The sequence below is a fragment of the Chelonoidis abingdonii genome, chromosome 4 (genome assembly GCF_003597395.2).
Source record: "Chelonoidis abingdonii isolate Lonesome George chromosome 4, CheloAbing_2.0, whole genome shotgun sequence".
Classification (NCBI taxonomy): domain Eukaryota; kingdom Metazoa; phylum Chordata; order Testudines; family Testudinidae; genus Chelonoidis; species Chelonoidis abingdonii.
This window is the reverse complement of record NC_133772.1, coordinates 116,982,211-116,991,039: the sequence shown is the minus strand read 5'-3', so window position 1 is coordinate 116,991,039 and position 8,829 is coordinate 116,982,211.

Below are 8,829 nucleotides of genomic sequence, written 5' to 3'. Positions count from 1 at the left end.
GCAACTAAATCTTATATGACCTCTCACAGCTCCTGCTGCTCCTTCCTTCCTGTATGCATGAGGAAGTCAACAGGAACTGTGGCACTGCATATAGTCCTGAGAATATGTGGCAATTTTATGCTGAAGCTTCTCTCTTGATAGCACAAGACCTTCCCAACCTTTTGCCACACGTTTTTTGTCCCAGGAGATCACACACATACACATTTAAAGAGGAAGACACCATTTACACTTAAGAGGACACACTAAGACTTCATTTTGCTGTTAGTTTTTCTATCCTTCACTTACTTTCTATACACACTTCACTTAAGATTTCTGAGGCTTTAAGTAGCCATAGAAAGACATAGCGTCAATCATGAGCATTTCCCCTTCTGAATGGAATCAGAACTGCTCCTTTGCATCATAGGCCTTACCCTGTTAACAGCTAGAGTCTCCTCTACCACTAATGAAAAAGGCCTCATTTTGGGGAGATGAAGCAATCTGAGTTCTAGCCTTCCTGTCTCTGTGGCATTCCTACTGACCACAAAATGACAAGCGTGATATCCTAGGTAACCAGAGATTTATGGCAAAATGTGTTGAACAAAGATAAGAATTCCTGTGCTGAAGGGTTTATAATCAAAAGGGGAAAGTTGTTGCAATACAATGGCCAAACACAATGTGGTACACAGTCACAACAGGGAAGACTCTCAAAGGCACAATAATGCAACTAGGTGCTCCACTCCATGGAAACCTAAGGGAAGTTGGGCATCTAACTCCATCTTGTGCCTTTCAAAATCTTACCTCAGAACTGGAAGACCCACTATTATTGTAAGTAAATAATGATTAAGCATAGAATGAGGTGCAGAGCAGGTGATTTTTCTAATAGAAACACAGGGGCAAGGTTGCTATGTTTCAGTGAAATCAGACAACGCTTCTCCTTGAGTTAAGTCAGCAATGTCTCAACCGTAACAAAGACCATTTTTTCCTCAGGGTCTTGATGGATTACGTCCTGACAATAGAGAACAACATAGTGTCTCGTCCATTTATATGGCAAAATGGGAATAAATTCCAGACTGCAGTGAAACTTCAATGGGATATCTGCTATCTCATTTAGGACAGTGAATGAATTGAGTTGTGGTATGTATTAAAGTTCTCATATTCATTTTAAAAAAATTATTCACTGTTTTGCCTGAAGTCAAGTTATTATTTAAAAAAATATGCTCATATTTATTATTAACACAAATGTAAATAATCTTCAGTAAGCAAGTCTCTGCTCATCTTTTCATGCCCTTGGCCAGATCCTCCACTAGTGTAAAATAGTGTAGCTCCATGCTTCAGATTAGGCGTCTGGCCTTATATTTTAGTGAAACTACTCCTGCCATGAATACGGTAGAAAGGATTTGGTCCAATATCTAGAATATGCTGCTAATTATTGTTCTTTCCATTTAAATCTATTTCAGGGCTACATTTGAGATGTTTCGTTAAGGATGTGATCCAGCAGAATTTAGTTCCTATACTTACTGATGCTCAAAATATTAAACCAAAGAGGTTAATCTTTCCAGGTCAAGGTAAGCATGTCAGTATTGCTGTTAGTACACATGCTATACCGGTAGCTGTTCTGAAGATAAGCAGAGATCTTCTGTCTCTATCTCTGCCAACTTGACTCCTTTCATCAGCAATAAATTCATGCTGCAAAAATCCTATTAAGAGAAAAGGAAAGCCATGCAGGCAGGTTTAAACCAAGGACCATGATCTCTGATTCACATTAAACTTAAATCACACTTGATGTTTCTACTGCCAGTGCCACATGGTATCTGAGAGTCAAATGGCTGAAACACTGCTGAATTCCCCATCTTTATTCTTTCAAGGTTCTGTTTGCACTGGCCTTGAGTCAGCTTTGAATCATAAAGGTGAACAGAGCTGGGAAAGTTTCATAAAGAATGCCAAATTGGCAAAGAGTATATTTCTGATGTTGCTATGAAAAAGCAGTAGGTACTGCTACTTATCCTGGAACACCTGCCTTTGGTGATCATATGCCCTGGGCTTGTAGGTAGGGCCCTGGGTACTCCCAAGCATAATGTGACCAAATTCTGGAGCAGCATTCATGTACTGAATCTTGACTATTGCTATGAGACAATTTTCATTCTCATCCTTCCACATTAACACACATAGGGATGACTCTTAAATGACAATACGAATTGATGTAAAACCATATCTGATTATTCTCACATGTACCAGGGAAATGGAAACTTGTAGCTGGCTTCACTTGCTCATGTCCCCAGCTCTCCAGACTTCTTCATGCAGCCCAGCTCACTAGCTTACACTTCCATCTTCCCCTGTTTCCAAAATGCAAACTGGATGCCAACTCTGGAACCTGGACACCTTCCAATGTGTTTCATGGAATGTTGTAGGGAGTACAGGCTGTAATCCATTGAACTCCCCTGTTCCCCTGTGGGGAAAATGGAAGAGCAACAGACACCTTCAGACTGGTCCAAGCATGGCAAGATGACAGAAAACAAAACATTGGGTGCTGGCTGCAGCAAAATGATAAATTCTACTTCAAAAAAAGTGAACTCCATGACATCCAGGCCACAGTCCATATGGCTTTGATTGCAATGAATGCGGCAGTTTCATACTTCTGAGAGCTGGTATTTCAGGCTCGGTGTACACTTAGATTTATGCTACCCAGGAACACAGTGTCCATCCACTGCACAAGGGGCAGAAGGAGGAAGAGAAGATTCTTAACTCCTCCTCCTTCCTTGTGCACTCCAAGGAGTGACTGGGCACAAAATGGCCTTCAGTGTCTTTGTAATGTGTTTTTGTAATATTTGTTTATAAATTATTAATAGTCCAATGTAAGTTGGTGAGATAGTGCTTTATAAAGTCAAATTAATTGTGACAATAATATGAAGCATAATGCCAAAAATGGGGGGTTCTGAGTGAAATAATTTGTTCCTCAGTAAAATCTATATGGCATGAATTCTTAGTCAAATAGTTTGAATGTATGAAGTGAAGAGGTATCATTTCGTAAGCTCAGCTAAAAAAAATTCATCTTTATTTAGCTTTAATAGAGTGCATTTAAGTAAGGATAGAATGTTCTCACTTGAAGGAAACTCCTCTACGCTTGGGATTCAAGGGGAGAAAAGAGCCTATTAACCAAGTGAATATTGCTTTAACAGCACTGGTTATGTATACATTATTCTCAGAAACACTGCCACTGATTTCATAAGGAACCAGACAATTAAGGGAATTCAGCAAAAACTCAATAGGGCCCCTTAGCAGAGACAAAATTGAATTTCTATGAAGGATTGAGTCACAACTCCCCCAGCTGGTTACATTTTACTAAATCCAAGATAGAAAGAAAGAAAGAAAGAAAGAAAGAAAGAAAGAAAGAAAGAAAGAAAGAAAGAAAAGATTTGCCTTACTAGGAGACATTCTTTAGTCAGACACAAGTTATTGGGCTAAATATAGAAGTAAGTCGGTGAAGTTCTACGGCCTGTGATATACAGGAGGTCAGAATATATGATCTAATGGTCCTGTCTGCTCTTAAGTAGTTAGATGGTTAAGAAGCTGCCTGGAAATAATTTATATGTCAAACAAAACAAACAAACAAACAAAACCAAACCAGCCTCACCTTTCTTTCTTTTCACTTTCATGATGATTTATTCTCTTTCTACCACTATAGACAACAGAAAGAGATTCACTCTCTCTCTGTGTTTGTAAAAATAACAATGTTATGTGATTGATGGTTGCTGTAATGCCAGGGTTAAGCGTTTGCCGTTATCACTCCTGAACCATTCAGGCCACTGGAGATGTATGTTTTATATGTTGAATTTCAGGTGATGCAGTGTTATGGTCCCTTTCTCGCAAGAGATAACTCCAAAGAGCTGCCACACAGGACTCAGTGCTGCTAATACCAAGTAACAGGAAATGGTTCCCTGTTCTACAGATTGAGACACTGGAGATGACAATGACACAGCAGAATGGAAAAATAGTGTGAAATAACAATTAGTAAGAGGACTAAAAAAATGTCACCATGGCTAAATAGAGTAAAGGAGAAAGTGAGAGGCAAAAAGGCATCCTTTAAAAATTGGAAGTTAAATTCTATGGAGGAAAATAGAAAGGAGCATAAAGTCTGGCAAGTCAAGTGTAATGAGACAGGCCAAAAAAAGAATTTGAAGAGCAACTATCAAAAGACACAATTTTTCTTAACTACATCAGAAGAAGGAAGTCTGCCAAACAATCAGTGGGGCAACTGGATGATAAAGGTGTATAAAGGAGCATTATATGAAGACAAGCTACATTCAGAGAAGCTGCATGAATTCTTTTCATCCGTCTTCACAGCAGAGGATGTGAGGGAAATTCCCACACTTAAGCCATTCATTTTAGGTGACAAATCCGAGGAACTGTCCCAGATAGAGGTGTCCACATAGGGGTTTTTGAAACAAATTGATAAATGACACAGTAATAAATCAGCAGAACTAAATTAGCTCTGCAAGACCGACAACTCTTCTGCATATACTTTGTCACTCTGTCTCTTTCTCTCCAGGAACTGCAGCTTCCTTTTTGTGACTTGGCACTCTTGCCAGGTCATTATGGTCCTCCCCTTCCAGGGTCCAAAGTCTTCAAGCACACACGTCTCAGGCATTCTGCTCTCCACTGCTTGGTCAGTGCCACTCTGCAGTGGCTGGTAGGGAAACCCAGGCCTGCCCTCTACTCTGGGTCCCAGCTCAGGGTCCCTCTCTTCAGCAGCTAAGGTCTGCTCTTCCCCTGAGCCTTTTCTACTTTTCTGGTTCTTTCCTGCTCTTGGGGTTTGCCATCACAAACTCCCTTTTCCCAGGGAATAACTGTAGACTATCATCTATACTCCCAAATGCACCTCCCTTCTCCCAGAGCATGATTTCACAGCATTTCCCTGAAGCCCCCTTTTCTGATCTCAGCTCCTGGGATTATATAGGCCACTCCTATTCCTGTCCATCTGAACCTCAGGTCTAATTAATCCTTGCTCCCTGGCTTCTCCTCCAGGTGCATCCTGCCTGGCCACCTTAACCCCTACAGGTCTTGTGTGAGGCAGACACCCCATCACAACATAACCCAAGAATGAGGGTGTGACATTGCACCCAATGTTCTTAAAAGTGATATTATTATGATACAATTATAGCATAATTATGATGCATTTTATGCAAGATGGGTCATGTAAGATGTCATTGGAAAAGTTATGATTTTCTGAATACGATTATCCTGTTTGTATGCGTGTATCATTTTTGTATCTGAAGTTATGAATATTGACTATGTATCTGTATTTCAAAAGTAGTTATACCTGTGTGACCCCCACTAGGCAAGATGCTTTCAGTCTAGATAGGTGGCGGGGAAGGGCAAATTCAGTGTAATGAACCATTAGGGAAAACAATAGGTCTTAGGAGAAGCTTATCCATCACCCGGTGAGCTTTCCTGAAAGCTTTCCAGACAGCCTATAAGTAATGGCTGCAATGACTCAGCAAGGTATGCAAGGGCCTTTGACCAGGCCACATGACCCTGGACTCCATCTCGGGGACAAAGGATTCCTGGCATATGCTAGAGTTATATAAGGCAGGGAGTGACACACTCTGTGGTTCTTCATTCCCTACACAATAAGACTATTGGAAAGACTTGAGGAACAAAGACTGAACTGGGGAAGGACTGGACCCAGGGTAAAGGGATTTCTAGACTGTGTATGAAAATCCTGGGCATTTCAAGCTGAAAAGCAAGTGCAGCTTGTATTTTGAGAATCTGCTAGTCTCCTTGTACAATCACTCATGATGAGAAACTACTAATTCAAATGCTATCTTTCTAGTATGATAAGATCAGTTTGCGGTTTTCTTTATTTACTAGGTAATCTACTTTGAGCTGTTTGCTATCACTTATAATCACTTAAAATCTATCTTTTTATAGTTAATAAACTTGCTTTTATGTTTTAATTTAAATCCAGTGTGCCACAGGCACCAACTTTCCAAACTGCCGGGAGGTGCTCGACCTCTGGCTCTGATCCAGGCCCCACTTCCACTCCATTCCTTCTCCCAAGGTCTACTCCTGCCCTGCCTCTTCCCACCCCTGCTCCATCCCCACCCTGCCTCTTCCCATCCAGTTCTGAACCCTCCCCTGAGCGCACCATGTCCTCACTCCTCTCCCCTTCCTCCCAGCCTCCTGCATGCCATGAAACAGCTGTTCATGGTGAGTGGGAGGTGCAGGGAGGGAGGGGGAGGCACTGGCCAGTGGTCAGGAGGTGCTTAGAGGAGGGGGAGATTCTGATGGGGGGCTGCCGGTGGGTGCTCAGCACCCACCATTTCCCCTCATGGGTGCTCCAGCCCAGGAGCACCCACAGAGTCAGTGCCTATACAGCATGCCCATTAAGTGAAGCATCTGGGGAAAAATCTCAGCTTGGTCTAGCAAACCCTGTTGCATTTCGCCTCCAGACTGAGTGGGAGGAAAACTAGACAATAAATTCATACTGGGTTTTGACCAGGGCAGGACAGTACTCTGAGGTCCTAGACTGGGAAGCTGATAGTTATTTTGGCCGTAGCCTCTCTATTGTTAGTTCATGTGGTGGCTGATCAGAGAGCGTGCATGTAACTGCAGCTGGATGTGTTCCTACCTGTGTGAATGCTAGTGGAGGTGTAGGACCGGGAGTGAGTCTGAAGCTGGTCACAGCAGCACAGTGTGAGAGGGATCCCAGGCTGGTGGGTCAGAGGACTCAGTGATACCTCAGTTCCAGGGTGAAACCCCGGGTATGGGGAGGAGGAGGGCGGACCCATCACAAGGGAGGTTAACCAATGAAATTAACTGGCAGCAGGTTTAAAACAAAAGGATGTACTTCTTTCCGCTGTACACAGTCAACCTGTGGTACTCATTGCCAGGGTATACTGTGAGGGACAAAAGTATAATTGGGTTAAAAAAAGAACTAGATAAATTAACAGAGGATAGGTCCATCAATGTCTATTAGCCAAGATGATCAGGAGCACAACACCATGGTCTTGGTGTTCCTAAACCTCTGACTAGGTGTAAATAATCTGGTATGTCCCCATTGACTTCCATGTATTGATGCCAATTTACACCAGCTCTGAATCTGTTTTGGAAACTCTAGCAAGCGATCTTGATAATGTTCATAAATTCTACCTGCCATTTACCTAGGTGCATGTGCATTATTCCTCATCATAGGTCTGAATGTCGGCTTTAAGCTTTGACTATAAAGCCACGGAATATGGAAAATCAATAGGCCACTACAGACAAACTCTTATTGTTCTCTAGTGCATACATCAGCGTGCTTTACCTGCTGAGACATATGATTGTGGTAAACAAAAGGTTTCTGTGCATAAAGTTCTCATTGTCAGCTCATGGGTTTGTATTTGTGTGTGGCTGGTTAGTTTTACTGGTGACTTTCTTAGATCTTAGAACACATGCCTCTACCCTAATGTCGGGCAAATGAAAGGCATAAGAAGATAAGGAAAACATTTAACAAGCCTCTCTTTCTTGCCCTATTCATCAGTTGCAGGATTTGTCAATATGAAGCAAAAGCACAAAGTGTTGAATGGATGCTGAGCTGTTTACAGACATTCTGTAAGACTAGAAAGTGTACAGTGCAGTACTGGCATGAGGGTTAAAGTTACAGATATTCTCCCTGTGGAGGAACTTAACTATATGAAATTAATATGGCATGGCCTGGGCTTGCAGCAGTACTTACAGATGCATTAATAACATGTTTTATTAAATTTCAGTCTAACATTTCCATTTTTCTCTGTCATAAACAGATAGCTAAGGGTTAATGTTTCTTTTACCTGTAAAGGGTTAACAAAGGGAACCACACACCTGACCAGAGGATCAATCATAAAACTGGATTTTTCAAAGCTCAGGGAGGGAATGTTTGGGTGTGTGTCCCCTTTGTCTGCTCTCTCTGTTCTCCGGTCTGTCTCTCAGCTATGAGAGGGATCTTTCTATCTTCAAGCTTCTAATCTTCTGTTTCCCAGTTGTAAGTACAGGTATAAGACAATAGGCTTTTATTGTTTTTTTGTATTTACATGTGTGTAGTTGCTGGAATGTTTAAATTGTATTTCTTTTTTTTGAATAAGGTTGTTTATTCATTTTTTCTTTTAAGCAATTGACCCTGTATTGTCAACCTGATACAGAGACTATGTTTATGTGTTTTTCTTGGTTTTTAAGACCTGTTTGAGTTTGAAGGAGGCAATAGGAACTCAGTCTGTTAGCACATGGCTAGAATGTGTTAGATGTAATTGCAGCATCTCTGTCAATACTTCTCTTAATAAAGACCTCCATTTTATTTTTTACAATCATGGAATCCTTTCCTGTTGTACATGGTATATGAAACAAGATAAATCGAAAAGCCATGGGACAAATGCATTTATCATGCAACTTTGACTGCCTTACTTGTACTCTGTTCCCTAATATCTTCCCTGGGGCTCACTTGAACCTTCCAAACCCCTTCACAGCTTCAGATAGTTGCCATTTTCATAGAAAAACTGTTGGAGAAATATTTCCTCTTCCTCACACCAAATTATCCCTAGATGGCTAGGGTAAAATTCAGTCATGGGACTGTAACAGCTAAGTCTGATAACTCATGACCCTGAAGACAGTTAGGCTTTTATTGTTTTTTGTATTTACATGTGTGTAGTTGCTGGAATGTTGATAATTGTATTTCTTTTTGAATAAGGCTGTTTATTCATATTTTCTTTTAAGCAATGACGTCATTGCTTAAAAGAAAAATATGAATAAACAGCCTTATTCAAAAAGAAATACAATTTCAACATTCCAGCAACTACACACATGTAAAATACAAAAAACAATAAAAGCCTACTGTCTTCA